We start from the raw sequence: 13,752 nt of genomic DNA, 5'->3' as shown, positions 1-13,752 counted from the left end.
TTTTGAGAAGATGCCTCTGGGCACTGGTACCTGTGTTTCAGACATGGCAGAAGAGCAGGAGTAGGATAGACGCTCTCCAGCTCTTCCTGTGGACCCTCCCTGTGGGTCGCCCTGCAGGACCGGGATGCAGAAGGCAGGAGACTGGCTGAGAGTCTGTGAGCCAGCTGCCGAGGGCCCTAGGTGCGTGTCATGTCTTCACAGGTCACACTGAGTGTGTCGGCTCACAGGAGGGCAAGCGCAGTTCTGACAGCGTGAGAATGGCCTTCACTCTCACCTGCCGTGGGGTGGTGGTAACTTTATTCATAATCTTTGTGGACAGTCTGTAAATGAGTCAAGCATTTGTAACCCACAGGGGGATGGCTAACTTTTTACATATGCTTCTCCCTTTCGTGTCACCACACTATTTATAACTGTCCTGGGGGAAAGACTCATCACACGTCGGACTTCCCTTCCCCACAGGCGGCGTCACCCGGGCGCTCGGGCAGTGGCATCCTGGCTGGGGCATTTATCTCTGGCGGAGCCTCATTAGAAAGCCATCGGATGGCCTCATATTTCTCTTACTGCGCTTTCAGGAAGAGGGATTTATAAGGCCATGGTCAAAAGATCTGCTTTAAAAGATAGAAGGTAAAGAAAATGAAAATGAAAAGAAATTTGAGTGACCTCTGCAGAGACTCTGAGGCCCGACCGGAAATGGAAAATCAGAATGAGCGCTTCGGTTCTGCTGAAGTTATTCGCAAAGTACATTTGGGGGAGAAAATGAGCGCGTGCGGGGGTTGTGGGGGCGGCTGTACGTTGATGAAATACCACTCTCCTCAGCTCGGTGACAAGCAGGCCAGCACCTTCCTTGGTAGCTAGCTCTTTTTCTTCTCTTTCTTTCAAAACCCCAAAGGGAGAGCAAGAAAGCAAGCTACCTATTTGTCTTTAAATAATGAGGGTGGGGAATTCTGAGACTGTGCTGTTCTCAAGAGCTGTGGCAGGAACATTCTAGTGCCTTTTCTTGGGGCGAGAAAAGTCCGGAGGAGGCGAATAGGTTTGTAAGTGCCCCCTCCCCCGACCCTGTCATTCCACCCCCAGGAACGCAGCTGGGATCTGAGGGAAAGGATGCGAGGAGCGTCTGGGGGCAGGGACCACGCTACTTTCTGGTCGCCCAGCACTTAGCTGGGCAGGCGGGGATGTTGCTGAGTGACAGGAGAGGGGAAGGCAAGGACCGATTGCTGAGCGCAGGGCTGGCTTTATGTGATACCCGGAGTATAATGAGCAGGTCTTGCTCGTCACCCCCTGTGTGGATGAAGTCACCGGGCCACGCTGACACAACGGTGGTGGCGCTGAGATAAGAACCCTGGACCGTTTAACTCTCAAGTTCATGCCCTTTCCTGTGCTGGCTGCTGCTGGTGAGATTGCCGGTAGCCTTAAAAGAGACAAATTGAGTTTATGGCCCTGAGACCCGTGATGCCAAATGTTGGGACAGGAGGAACTTTACCAAGAGCAGGGCAGGAAGGGCTTGAGGGAGGGCGGGAGATGCCGGCGTGGGTCCCAGAGAAGACCCGCTGGAGCGGCGGCCAGGGCCAGTATGGGTCCCCAGGGTAGCCTGGGTGCAGGGCGAGGTTGTGGACTGCCCGAGGTCAGTTCTTGATGCCTCCTCTCTGGGGGTCTGGTGCTACTGCCATCAGTGTGATACTGGGCAGGCTATGAGAGGGTAGGTGTGGGGATGACAGGGAAAATGAAAGCCCATCCTGCAAAAGCCCTGCCACAGCCCCCCAGCACCCCCACCCTCTACCCCTGGAGGGCCATTGGACCCCCAGGCCCCACTGGACATGTCCCTACACAGCTCTGTTCCCCTCCCCTCTGCCTTGCTCCCCCAGCACTGGCTGTGTGGCTGCTGATCCGGGACAGTTACATGAGCTCAGCATCTTACATCTTACAAGATTTTTCATGCCTGGGTCCCTCATGACCCCCACGGTGACTGGCCCAGGGCTCATTACGACCAACTGTTTCACAGATGAGAAAACCGGGCTGCACAGGGGGTCCCGGGGTTGAGTGACTCCAAGTGCCCATCTCAGGAGAGATGGTTCTAGAATGAGAGGTCAGGTCTCAGTGCACTTCTGGTTTCCCTGTTCCAAACCCCACCACAAACTTCTGCTGGGGGTTTGAGTGAGGGACCTCTAAGGGCTTCTTCATTCCTGGTTCTACAGGTTTCTTCTTCATTCTTTTTTTTGAGACGGAGTTTCGCTCTTGTTACCCAGGCTGGAGTGCAATGGCGCGATCTCGGCTCACCACAACCTCCGTCTCCTGGGTTCAGGCAATTCTCCAGCCTCAGCCTCCTAAGTAGCTGGGATTACAGGCGCACGCCACCATGCCCAGCTAATTTTTTGTATTTTTAGTAGAGACGGGGTTTCACCATGTTGACCAGGATGGTCTTGATCTCTTGAACTCGCGATCCACCCGCCTCAGCCTCCCAAAGTGCTGGGATTACAGGCGTGAGCCACCGCGCCCGGCCCTTCTTCATTCTTGAGTCCCACTTTCCTGCGTCCCTGTCTGTGCCCCAGGCCTCTGCCGAGCTCTGTCGTGGGCAGTGAGTGCTGGGAAAAGGCCCGTGTCTGCTTTGAGCCCCTCAGGAGGTGCTTCTGCCTTTTGCTTCCAGCTTGTTGTGTGATCTTTATCAAGTTCCTTCTCTTCTCGGGGCCTCCGTTTCTCTGGCCTAAAAGCAGGAGCTGAACTCCCTTCCTGTGCCGAGGCTTCGCAATCTGATTCCAGATCATGTTTCACCACAAAGATGAGCAGCCACAGTCCTGAGTGTCCTGTTCTCCGGGCTGCGGGCACCACCCAGAAGGCCTCCTCCACCCTGGCTGGACGGGGGTTTATGGTGTTGGTGTTTGGGAGGACTGAGGAAGGAGACAGTGACTCAGACTGGGGACGTTCGGCAGATTCCCTGGAGGAGGTGGTAGGGGGGTCCCTGAAGGACCAGACAAGCCAGGATGGGAGGGGCTCAGGCGGGAGTTCAATTCTCAGTGTGAGAAGCCAAGGGAGAGGGGCAGAGTGTGCAGGGAACGGAGCGGGCATGAGGGCAGCTTCAAGTTGCTGCTGTGCGTTGTGCACAGGGGCATGCAGGAAGGAAAGAGGAGACTGTGTCCCATCCAGAAAGGTTTTCGCCAGGCAGCGAACACACAGCCAGGGCAAGGGCACAGCGATGAATAGAATGTTTAGTAGCATCGGTAACCGCCAGGGCCGCAGAGTTCTTTCTGCACTCCCCTGAAAACCTGACATCGTTCTTTCTCAGAGGTGGCCGGGCTTGGTAGTTAAGGACTTGGGGCTGGGTGCGATGGCTCACGCCTGTCATCCCAGCACTTTGGGAAGCTGAGGTGGACAGATCACCTGAGGTCAGGAGTTCAAAATCAGCCTGGCCAACATGGCAAAAACCCATCTCTACTGAAAATACAAAAGTTAGCTGGACATGGTGGCGCAAGCCTGTGATTTCAGCTACTCAGGAGGCTGAGGCTAGAGAATCGCTTGAACCTGGGAGGCGGAGGTTGCAGTGAGCCAAGACTATACCACTGCATTCCAGCCTGGGCAACAGAGCGAGGCTCCATTTCAAAACAAAACAATACAGAAAAAAAAGAAAGACTTGGGTGGCACGCTAGTGATGGGTCCACTGGAAACTTACTGAACCCAAAGCCTGTTTCCTCAGCTGTTAAGAGGGAATCACAACTCCTGTAACTGAGCACCCGGCACAGAGCCAGCCACTGGGTCTCAGCAGGTACCAACTGTGGCTTTTATTAGAGTGGTGCTTAGAAGATGCCACCTGGAGCATCAAGGCTGGAGGGGCATGTGTGCCCACGTCACCCTTCCACTGTCTGCAGGTGGCTGTAGACGAGCTGGTGTCCCTGCCTGGAGAGCACGTGTGGAACACGCCCTTTTCTCATGAGGTCAGATGGCCTCCCTGCTACTCCCGTGATGAGCTCCCCAGTCATGTTTCTGGATAGATTTTGTTGGGTAAATCTGTGTGAGTGAGAAGGACGTGGGCTGTTCCCTGGAGGGCGGGGCTGCAGTGGTGGCCTGGGCTGGACTTCTGGAGCCTTCTTACCCCATGGGGCCCAGTTATTCTACACTCAGTCAGCAATCTGTGGCCTGGGCAGAGCTAACCGGGTGTGGACATGCAAATCAGACAGGTGGAGAGAGAACAAAAATAAACCCATGGGGCCAGGCCAGAGGCTGAGAGGCCTGGAGGAAGGTCAGGGGGACACATGATGACCAGGCAGAAAAAGGCTGAGAGAACGGGGCCACGGGGAGAGCCGGACTGCGAAGCTGGCCTGGGACAGAGGCAGGGAAGAAAAATATTGCCATGGCTTGCCTGGTGCTTTGTCAAGAGAACGTGATTCCCCCTTCGAGACTTGAGTCAGGGTGCTTTCTAGAGTTCCAAAGATTCTCTCTGCCCCTTCACCCTGCTTGGAGCGCCAGGGCTGCAGTAGTGGGTGACGTTCCCAGCCAGGTGCCAGGGGGCAGCAAGAGCAGCTGGGCAGGGGAGGGACATGCTCAGGGCTTGCCCTACGTGAAAGCCATGTTTTTTTCATAAGGCCTGGTTGCAAGGTAACCAGAGTTGTATTCTGAGTGGAGCCTTGATGATACTAAATGAACAGCATGCAAATGATGTGTGAAATAATATGCAAATTGGCATCTGTTATTTTTGAGTCAGCTTGTTGGACATTTTCCTTAAAGGACGGGAGTGATGCTCAGTGTCAAATGAACAGGAAAGTCAGCTTCAAGGGCGTTCCTTGCAGGGGCTGAGCTGGCACCTACTCCTTAGAGCTTGCTGGTACCAGGCCTGCCAGGCGGCATCTACAAGGACAGTCGTTTGGTGTTTTGCTTCAGGTTATTGATGGAGAGACCCATAAAGTTGCCCTAAAGTTGGCCGCCCTGCCCAGGGTTACCCATAGATACAGAGGAGGAAGTAGATGACCTGAGGCCTGGCCTGAGCCACTGGACCTTCTTGACCCATCGGTGGCTTTGAACAGAGGGGCCTGCAGGGAGGCAGGGAGAGGCTGCCTTGCTCGTTCTGGCCTATCTGCCACTGTTGGTTTTCCTTAAGCTCTGTGCCTCCAACTCTCTGAGCCTCAGTGTCCCGGTTTGTAATGGATGGGGGGAGACTGACATCCACTAGCCTGGGGAGGATGACACTTGCCAGTGGTTGGGCAGGTGGCCAGCCCGGCAGTGGACGCTCCTGGGCTGCCAGCAAATGGGGGTTCCTCCTGGCCTCTTTGTCTGAGTTGGCACCTGCCTGCCTCCTCGCAGGAATTTTTGCAGAGCAAAACCCCTTTTGAGATTTTTGATTTTACCAAATTGGAGTTTAGCGATTTTCTTTCTTTTCTGGCTTCCAGTGGGTAAGATGTTCGCTCCTGCACATGGGAATGCCCGGAGCTGCTGGCATAGGTGATGCTACCTTTTCCCAAGGTGAGGGCTTGGGGTGGACGTGTTGCTCAGGGTTGCGCCTCGGCCTTGGGAGAGACTGAGAGCTGGATGTCATTGGTGGAGGATGCAGGGGAGACCTCCTCAAGGGGGCACCGTACCGGCCCTGGATGGTCAAGCTCCATGGGCAAGCAGGTGTGCTTGCTGGGCTGGGCAGGATCCCTACAAATACCTCCCACCCCTGTGAGGAAGGCAGGGAAAGGACCACCCTCCTCCTTACAGGACCCCGAGGCGCATAGAAGTTATGTGGTGGCTCATGCCTGTAATCCAGCCCTTTGGGAGGCCAAGGTGGGAGGATTGCTTGAACCCAGGAGCTCAAGACCAGCCTGGGCAACATAGAGCTTGTCTCAAAAAAAAAAAAAAAAAAAAAAGTTGCATGACTTGTGTAAGGCTACACAGCATTGTTAGTGGCAGAAGTTTAACTGGAATCCAGGAGTTCCTGGTTTTAGTCCTCTTCTTCCTCCCATCCCTCTTGCCGAAACGTCTCCTGAGCACCCGCTGCGTGGCAAGCCCTGCGACAGGTGGCAGGAGTGCAGACAGTCAGCGCCTCACACACCCCAGGGGTCTCTCCCCAGCCAGATGTGTCGTTCTCCACCAACTCTTCCTAGGAGAGCATAGCCTTTCCTTGCAGGCCTGGATTCAAATCCTGGCTACGTAGCTGTGCGGCCTTGCGCAGCGGCCTCTTTATCCGGGAGGTGGGATTTTAATTCCTCTTGTGGGTGGAGAGGTGGAGAAGTCAATGTGGGGCAGAACTGGCACCCAGGGGCCTCTTATCTGTGCTGGGCAATGGTGGGTTCTACCTTGGTTGTTTCTTCTGAGAGCTCAGCGGCCTTGGGATCATACAAGGTCCCTCACAGCTGGGCCCATGTTTCCCGGCCCCTCCTGCTCTGGGCTGGACCTGGTGTTAAGCTCTGCCAAGATGCTTTCCCCTGCTCCGGGAGAGTGATGGTGCTGAGCCCGGTGGGAGGGCGTTTTGGCGGAAGACACCAGACGGGGTGCACACTGTGTGCCGGAGATAGACAGATCCCTCAAGAGTGGAATGAAATTGATGTAAGCCGAGAGCAAGTCTAGGTTGGAGCGGAGTCATGAGGGTTTCCTCGAGGGTGGACGGGATCATATATAATGCTTGTGATCACAGCAGCTGGGGGAATGCACTGCTCTCATAATGACTCCAATGCAACACCAGGTTGTATTCAGGAATGAAGTGGTGACAGGCAGCAAAGAAGAAGAGAATAAAGATTTATTAAGGGCCTACTCCGTGTTTTTATACACCTCATCTCATTAAGTCCTCACAACAACCCTGTTAGATAGATATAATTTCCCCCATTTTACAGATGGCAGACTCAAGGCTCAGAGAGGTCACGGGACCCGCCAAGGGTCTCACAGCTGGGAGGCGGTGGAGCTGGGATTTGCTTGCACGCTGTGTGGCAGACATGCTTTTCCTCTCACACCCTAGGCTGGGCTCTTTCAAGCCAAAAAGCTTCTCCTGCCTGCTCTGAGCTCTCCACTCCCACCCACCCCACTCCTTACTGTGCCACCCTCACTGCCCTGCCAGCCTCCCCCAGAGCCCCAGGGGATGCTTTGTGCTCATGGAGTGGGGGAGGGGTCGAGGGAGGAGGGGAAGAGGATGCTGTCAGTTCAAATACAGGGGTTTGCTGAAGCTCAGGTGCTGTGTGGGCTCTGGGGCTGAGGAAAGGCTCCTGTGGGCCCTGGAGGGGCCAGCCGAGCTCCCAAGAGCATGTGTCCTGGTGTTCTCACTGCAGCTCTGTGGCTTCCTGGCTGTGCAACCTTGTTGAGAAAACTGCCCTCTCTGGACCTCAGTCTCCAAGTCTGTGAATGGGGATGACAGTGCTTTCTCCCTCTCATGAGGATGGGAGTTAGAGGAATAAATGAAGCAAGGGCACCTCCAGCGTGTTCTGGCTGGCTCTGGGGGTTCAGCGCCAAATAGACGTGTAGCTCACAGGTCTGATGTGAGTTTTGTGGGGGACAAAGCCACACACACGTGGCCTGGGTTTGACCCACAAGCCTGAGACTCGGTGTCCCATGCCTCTGTCTGCTCCCCTTCCCCGGGTTTACTAAAGGTCCATCTCGCCCTCCCTTCTTCCATCCTCCCTCTTATCTGCCTCCCAGGCCATCCTTTGCTTCTTATATACGGGCCATCTAGCCTGGTGTTAGAGAACAGGCTCAGCACCGGGCAGATCTGGGGCACAGCACTGGCTGCGCCACGTACTGTAGCCCGTGTGGCTTTGGGAAGCTGTCTTGGTGCTTTGACTCTCAGTTTCTGTGGGGGTTAATCCTAACCTGGCCGCTGGGATGGTCATGAGTTAAATGAGATATTGATGTTTGTAAGGCATGGCACGTGGCTTCTGGCGCACGAGGAGCGCTCTGTGAAGGCCAGCTGAGTTGTGGGTGACAAGAAGCGTCCTGGGCTAGGTGTGGGGAAGCTTGGTTTCTGGGCCTCTGTTTTGTCATCTGGAGAGTGAGCGAAGGGGCCTGAGGAGGGATGTTTCCTGCACTGGCCGTCTGCGGGAAGGTCCTGAGCGCCAGATGGAATTACGGAGAGAACTGGAAGAGAGCCGTGATATTCCAGCTGGAGGGTCCTCATCGAGGGTGCCTGCCGGCAGGGTGGGCTGGCGGAGGGGGGCGGGTTTATCTTCCTGACCCACAAGCGAAAGCCTCTGAAGATGTCACAGCTAAGGGGATTTTCTCACTCTCAGGAGTAGGCTGAGGGACAGGCCCTTCTGGCCAGCCTCCCTCCCTGCCGCCTCCTCCCTGCAGGCCAGCCCTTGGCACGGGGCCTGCTTGTCTCCTGAACCCTCCTAGCAGCAGGGATTTAATTACTATAATGTAAGTAGCTCTGGCTTGAGGCCTTCTGGTAAAGAGGAAACAGATTTGTCTTCTCACTGGGAGAATAAAAGTCTGTGGAAAGGAAAAGAAATGTACTTTTCCCCGAGGTCCCTGAGGCTGTTGGGCTGAGGGAAGCCTTCTTCAGGGCAGGGAAAGGAGCATGGGTGCGGCGGGAGGGGCGCCACGTCTGACTCAAGGATCCTTGGCGCTTGCATTTGCTTTCTGTGGGATGACTCAGCTAAGCTGCCTTTGTTTCCCCAATGACCCTGCTAACAGATCAACCTGATATTCAGCAGGCATCTGTCAATCACCTACCATGTGCCAGGCACTTAGAAACTTCCAGCTGAGCAGTGAGCCCAGGCAGAAAAATAATGTTATTCATTGACAAAGTTATTGAATGCCTGTTATGTGCCAGCATATTGTTCTAGGCACCACGGATATAGAGTCACGCGTTGCTCGATGACGGGGACACGGTCTCAGAAGTGCGTCATTAGGTGATGTCGTCGTCATGTAAACATCATGCAGTGCGCTTACCCAGGCTAGGTGGCATGGTCCACCGCACCCCAAGGCTGGATGGGGCGGCCTGCTGCTCCCAGGCCACAAACCTGTACAGCCTGTTGTGTACTGAACTGTAGGCAGTCATAACACAATGGCAAGTATGTATCTAAACACAGAAAAGGTGCAGTAGAAATACTGTGCAACAGATACAAAATGCTCCCTCCGTATAGGGCGCCTGCCGTGAATGGAGCCCGCAGGACTGGGTGGGTCAGCGAGTGAGCGGAGGGTGAATGTGGGGGCCTAGGACATGACTGTGCACTACTTCAGAAGCACTGTTCACTTAGGCTAATGACATTTATTTTATTTTCTTTATTTTTTATTTCTTAAATATTTATTTTTTTGAGACAGAATCTCACTCAGTCATGCAGGCTAGAGTGCAGTGGTGCAATCTCGGCTCATGCAACCTCCACCTCCTGGTGGAGCAATTCTCTGTCTCAGCCTCCCAAGAAGCTGGGATTACAGGCGCCTGTCACCACACCCAGCTAATTTTTGTATTTTTAGTAGAGACAGGGTTTCACCATCTTGGCCAGGCTGGTCTTGAACTCCTGACCTCCTGATCCACCCACCTTGGCCTCCCAAAGTGCTGGGATTACAGGCATGAGCCACCGTGACAGGCTGCTAACTACATTTATTAAAAATATTCTTTTCTCAATAACAAGTTAACCTTACCTTACTATAATAATTTTTTTTTTTTTTTTAAGAGAGTCTTACTCTGTAGCCCAGGCTGGAGTGCAGTGGTGTGATCTCGGCTCACTGCAACTTCAGCCTCTAGGTGCAAACAATTCTGCCTCACCTCAGGCTCCCAAGTGGCTGGGATTACAGGCATGCACCATCACACCCGGCTAATTTTTGTATTTTTAGTAGAGACAAGGTTTCTCCATGCTGGCCAGGCTGGTCTCAAACTCCTGACTTCAAGTGATCCACCTGCCTTGGCCTTCCAAAGTGCTGGTATTACAGGCATGAGCCACCGTGCCTGGCTACACTTTTTACTGTATAAGCTTTTTATACTCTTTTGTAATAACACAAACACATTATACAATTGTACAAAAGTATTCTCTTTGTATTCTTACTCTATAAACTTTTTTCCGTTTTAGACATTTATTTAAAAGGATGCATTTTTACCTACAATTTTTTTTTTTAGATGGAGTTTTGCTCTTGTTGCCCAGGCTGGAGTGCAATGGCATACTCTTGGCTCACTGCAACCTCCACCTCCAGGGTTCAAGCCATTCTCCTGCCTCAGCCTCCTGAGTAGCTGGGATTATAGGCGTGTACCCCACGCCTGACTAATTTTGTATTTTTAGTAGAGATGGGGTTTCTCCATGTTGGTCAGTCTGGTCTTGAACTCCCGACCTCAGATGATCTACCTGCCTCGGCTTCCCAAAGTGCTGGGATTATAGGCATGAGACATCGCACCTGGCCCCCAATTTTTTTTTTTTGTTAAAAACTTAGACACAAACACATATTAGCCTGGGCTGACACAAGTTCAGGATCATCAACATGTCACGAGGTGATAGAAATTTTCCAGCTCCGTTATAATTGTACAGGACCTTTATGGAAATGTCATTATGTGACACATGATTATAGTAGAAAAAACTCACAAAAGAGAAAAATCTTTGCTCTCAGGAACTTACATTTTAGTAGGTAAACCTGATAGTAAACTATGTAAGCTAATTATAGATTATGTTTGATGGTGATAAGTGCTATGCTGAGCGTTATGAAGGACTTCTTCCCTCCCGGATACGTCTCACTCCATCGACAGGTCTTGGATCTCAACCTGTTAAGGCCCCGATTCATTTTACAACCAGAGTTAAATAACAGGAGAAACACGGCTCCTTTCCTCTCATCATCATCATCAGTAACAATCACAATTGTTAGGACCACTCTGGATGGGAGTGCAGGAGGTTCTAAGGGGAGAGTGGTCATTTTATTTTATTTTATTTATTTCTTAAATTTTTTTTAAATTTTTGAGATGGAGTTTCACTTACTTGGTTGGCCAGGCTGGAGTGCAGTGCAGTGGTGCGATCTCGGTTCACTGAAACTTCCACCTCCCTCCCAGATTCAAATGATTCTCCCGCCTCAGCCTCCTGAGTAGCTGAGATTACAGGCAACATGCCACCATGCCTGGCTAATTTTTGTATTTTTAGTAGAGATGAGGTTTCACCATCTTGGCCAGGCTGGTCTTGTACTCCTGATCTCAAGTGATCCACCTGCCTCACCCTCCCAAAGTGCTGGGATTACAGGCATGAGCCACCACACCCAGCCAAGAGTGGTCATTTTAAATAAGTGTTCAGAGCTAGGTGCAGTGGGTCATGTCTGTAATTCTAGTACTTTGGGAGGCCGAGGCAGGAGGATCACTTGAGCTCAGGAGTTTTAGACCAGCCTGGCCATATAGTGAGATCCTGCCTAAATGAAACAAAAAATGAACTGGGCCTGGTGGTGCATGCCTGTGGTCCCAGCTACTTGAGAGGCTGAGGTAGGAGGATCGCTTGAGCCCAGAAGGTCAAGGCTTAGTAAGTTGTGATCATGCCAATGCACTCCAGCCTGGGGAATAGAGTGAGACCCTGTCTTAAAAACACACACACACACACACAAAACCACAAACAAAACAAATAAGCACTCAGGGTCAGGCATGGTAGCTCACACCTGTAATCCTAGTACTTTGGGAGGAGGCCAAGGCAGGAGGCTTGCTTGAAACTAGGAGTTTGAGACCAGCCAGGACAACATGGCAAGACCCTTATCTCTACACACACACACACACACACACACACACACACACACACACACAGCTGGGTATATTGGTGTGCAACTGCAGTCCCAGCTACTGGGGTGGCTGAGGTGAGGAGAGCTTAAGCCCAGGAGTGTGAGGATACAGTGACCTATGATTAGGCCACTGTGCTCCAGCCTGAGCGCAGAGACCCTGTCTCTAAAAATAAACACATAAGTAAATAAATTAAACAAGTGCTCAGGGAAGGCCTTGCCAAGAAGGTGATGTCTGCTGGAAGATCTGAAGTTGGAGAGGGAGCCAGCCACTGGGGGAAGAGAAGCAGCCAGGTGAAGACCCTGGGTCGGGATCATGCCTGGTGTGGTGTAGATAGCACTGCCCAGAGTAGGAGCGACCACTGCCATTTGAAATTTCTCAGTAGCCACATTAAAAGTAGTGAAAAGAGAAAAGTAGAATTATACATGTTAATAATATTTTTAATTTAACCCAACAAAGCCAGAATGTCATTTGAATGTGTAAGCAATGTAAAAAATCACTGAGATCTTTTACACTCTAGATTTCTACGAAATCTTTGACATCTGGTGTGTTTCTGACATTTACAGCATGTCTCAATCAGACATGAAGTTTTCATTGGAGATGCTTGATCTGTATTTAGAGTTTATAAAATTTACAATGAAAAGAACAGACTTGTTGGGCTTGGTGGCTGACATCTGTAATCCCAGCACTTTGGGAGGTTGAGGCAGGTGGATTGCTTAAGGCCAGGAGTTTGACTCCAACCTGGGCAATGTAACATAGTGAGACTCTATCTCTAAAAAAAAAAAAATTAGCCAGGTGTGTGGCATATGCCTGTGGTTGCAGCTACTTGGGAGGCTGATGGGGGATAGCTTGCTATCGGTGCTGTGGTGAGCCAAGAGTGTGCTACTGCACTCCAGCCTGGGCAACAGAGTGAATTTTAAGTGAAATGGACTTAAAGTCCAGTTGCACTGGTCATGTTGCAGGGGCTCAGTGGACACAGGTGAGCCGCGTCCTCACACTGGACAGTGCAGGTCTGGGAGCAGAGAGGATGCCCGTGAGGCTGACTCAGTGAGTGGAGGGGAGCATGGGGTGGGGATGGGGGAGGGGTTGTGAGGTCACAGGGGAGGCGGGGCTGGCTCTGTAGGGCTTTGTAGACCGTCCTGAGGAGTGTGGCCTTTACCCCCTTTACCCGGGTGAGTTGGGAGCTAGGGGAGGGCTTGGAGTAGCGAAGGGACAGCTCTGACTTACATTTTAATAGGACCACTCTGACTGCAGTGTTTGGAAGAGACAGGGAGGGGGCAAGCCAGCGCCAGGAGCCCTGTTGAGAGGCTGTGGGGACGGCTCAGGTGAGGCTGGTGATGGTTTGGACCTACCTGGGAGCAGTGAGTTGGTGAAAAGTGGCTGGGCCCTTGGGATATTTAAACGGAGGGCATTCCTGATGAATTGTATGAAGGGTCATGGTATTCAGGGCAGGCAGTGGTGAGAGAAAGGGGAAGTCAAGGATGAGGCTGAGGCTTTTGGCCCAAGCAAACTGGAAGGATGGAGTTTCTGTTAATTGAATGGAGAAGACTGTGGGAGAAGCAGTTTTTTGGGGAAGTCAGGGAGTTTGTGGTTGTACTTGTCAGGTCTGAGGTGTATCAATTTCGATAAATGTGGGTAGCACATGCTCCAGAGGTTGTAAGAGGTCACAGGATGGTGCTTGAGGCTGTGGAAGGCTTCTGCCTGGGCCCCTGACCCAGAACAGATGGCTCCTCTCATCTTCCAGAGGTCTGTTCAAGGCATGGCTGGCAACATTAAAAAAACATTCAACTGAGTTATCTGTGCCTCGTGTTGACTCCCTGATGGCCACTGAAAGTCGCTAGGGTCTTTCTGAGTCAGTCCACATTTCAAGGTCAAATCTCCCTGCTCTGGACTGATGAATAAAACACGTCATAAATGCTCAGAAGCTCCCCCAGCATGGCCTGGAAGCCTGATTTTATGGAAACTTACTGAAATGGTACAAAACGCTAAAGATATGCATTCCTAATTTTCTAGCACTTTCAACTCCACAGGGATGTTGGGGGAAGGGATTAATGAGCTTGGAGAGGTGGAATAACCTCCTCAAGGTCTCGCAGCTGGGGGAAGGTAAGCACTAGATGCTGGGAATCACC

The 13,752-nt window shown here is 52.1% G+C and overlaps 1 protein-coding gene across 5 annotated transcripts in view; it reads left to right on the top strand.

Annotated features, from left to right (window-relative positions):
- Positions 1–13,752, top strand: part of KCNN3 (potassium calcium-activated channel subfamily N member 3) — a 176,836-nt gene that overhangs the window by 6,270 nt on the left and 156,814 nt on the right. Inside the window, exon 1 of one of the 5 annotated variants that reach the window (XM_035280240.3) lies at positions 12,782–12,948. The exons of the other annotated variants lie outside the window; for them this stretch is intronic. The gene's annotated coding sequence lies outside the window, so the exon portion shown is untranslated. Of the gene's footprint in view, positions 1–12,781; positions 12,949–13,752 lie in introns of those variants that run through there. 5 annotated transcript variants of the gene reach the window in all.

The sequence above is a fragment of the Callithrix jacchus genome, chromosome 18, assembly GCF_049354715.1.
Source record: "Callithrix jacchus isolate 240 chromosome 18, calJac240_pri, whole genome shotgun sequence".
In the NCBI taxonomy this organism is placed as follows: Eukaryota; Metazoa; Chordata; class Mammalia; order Primates; family Cebidae; genus Callithrix; species Callithrix jacchus.
This window is presented reverse-complemented; position numbering and strand designations above follow the sequence as displayed.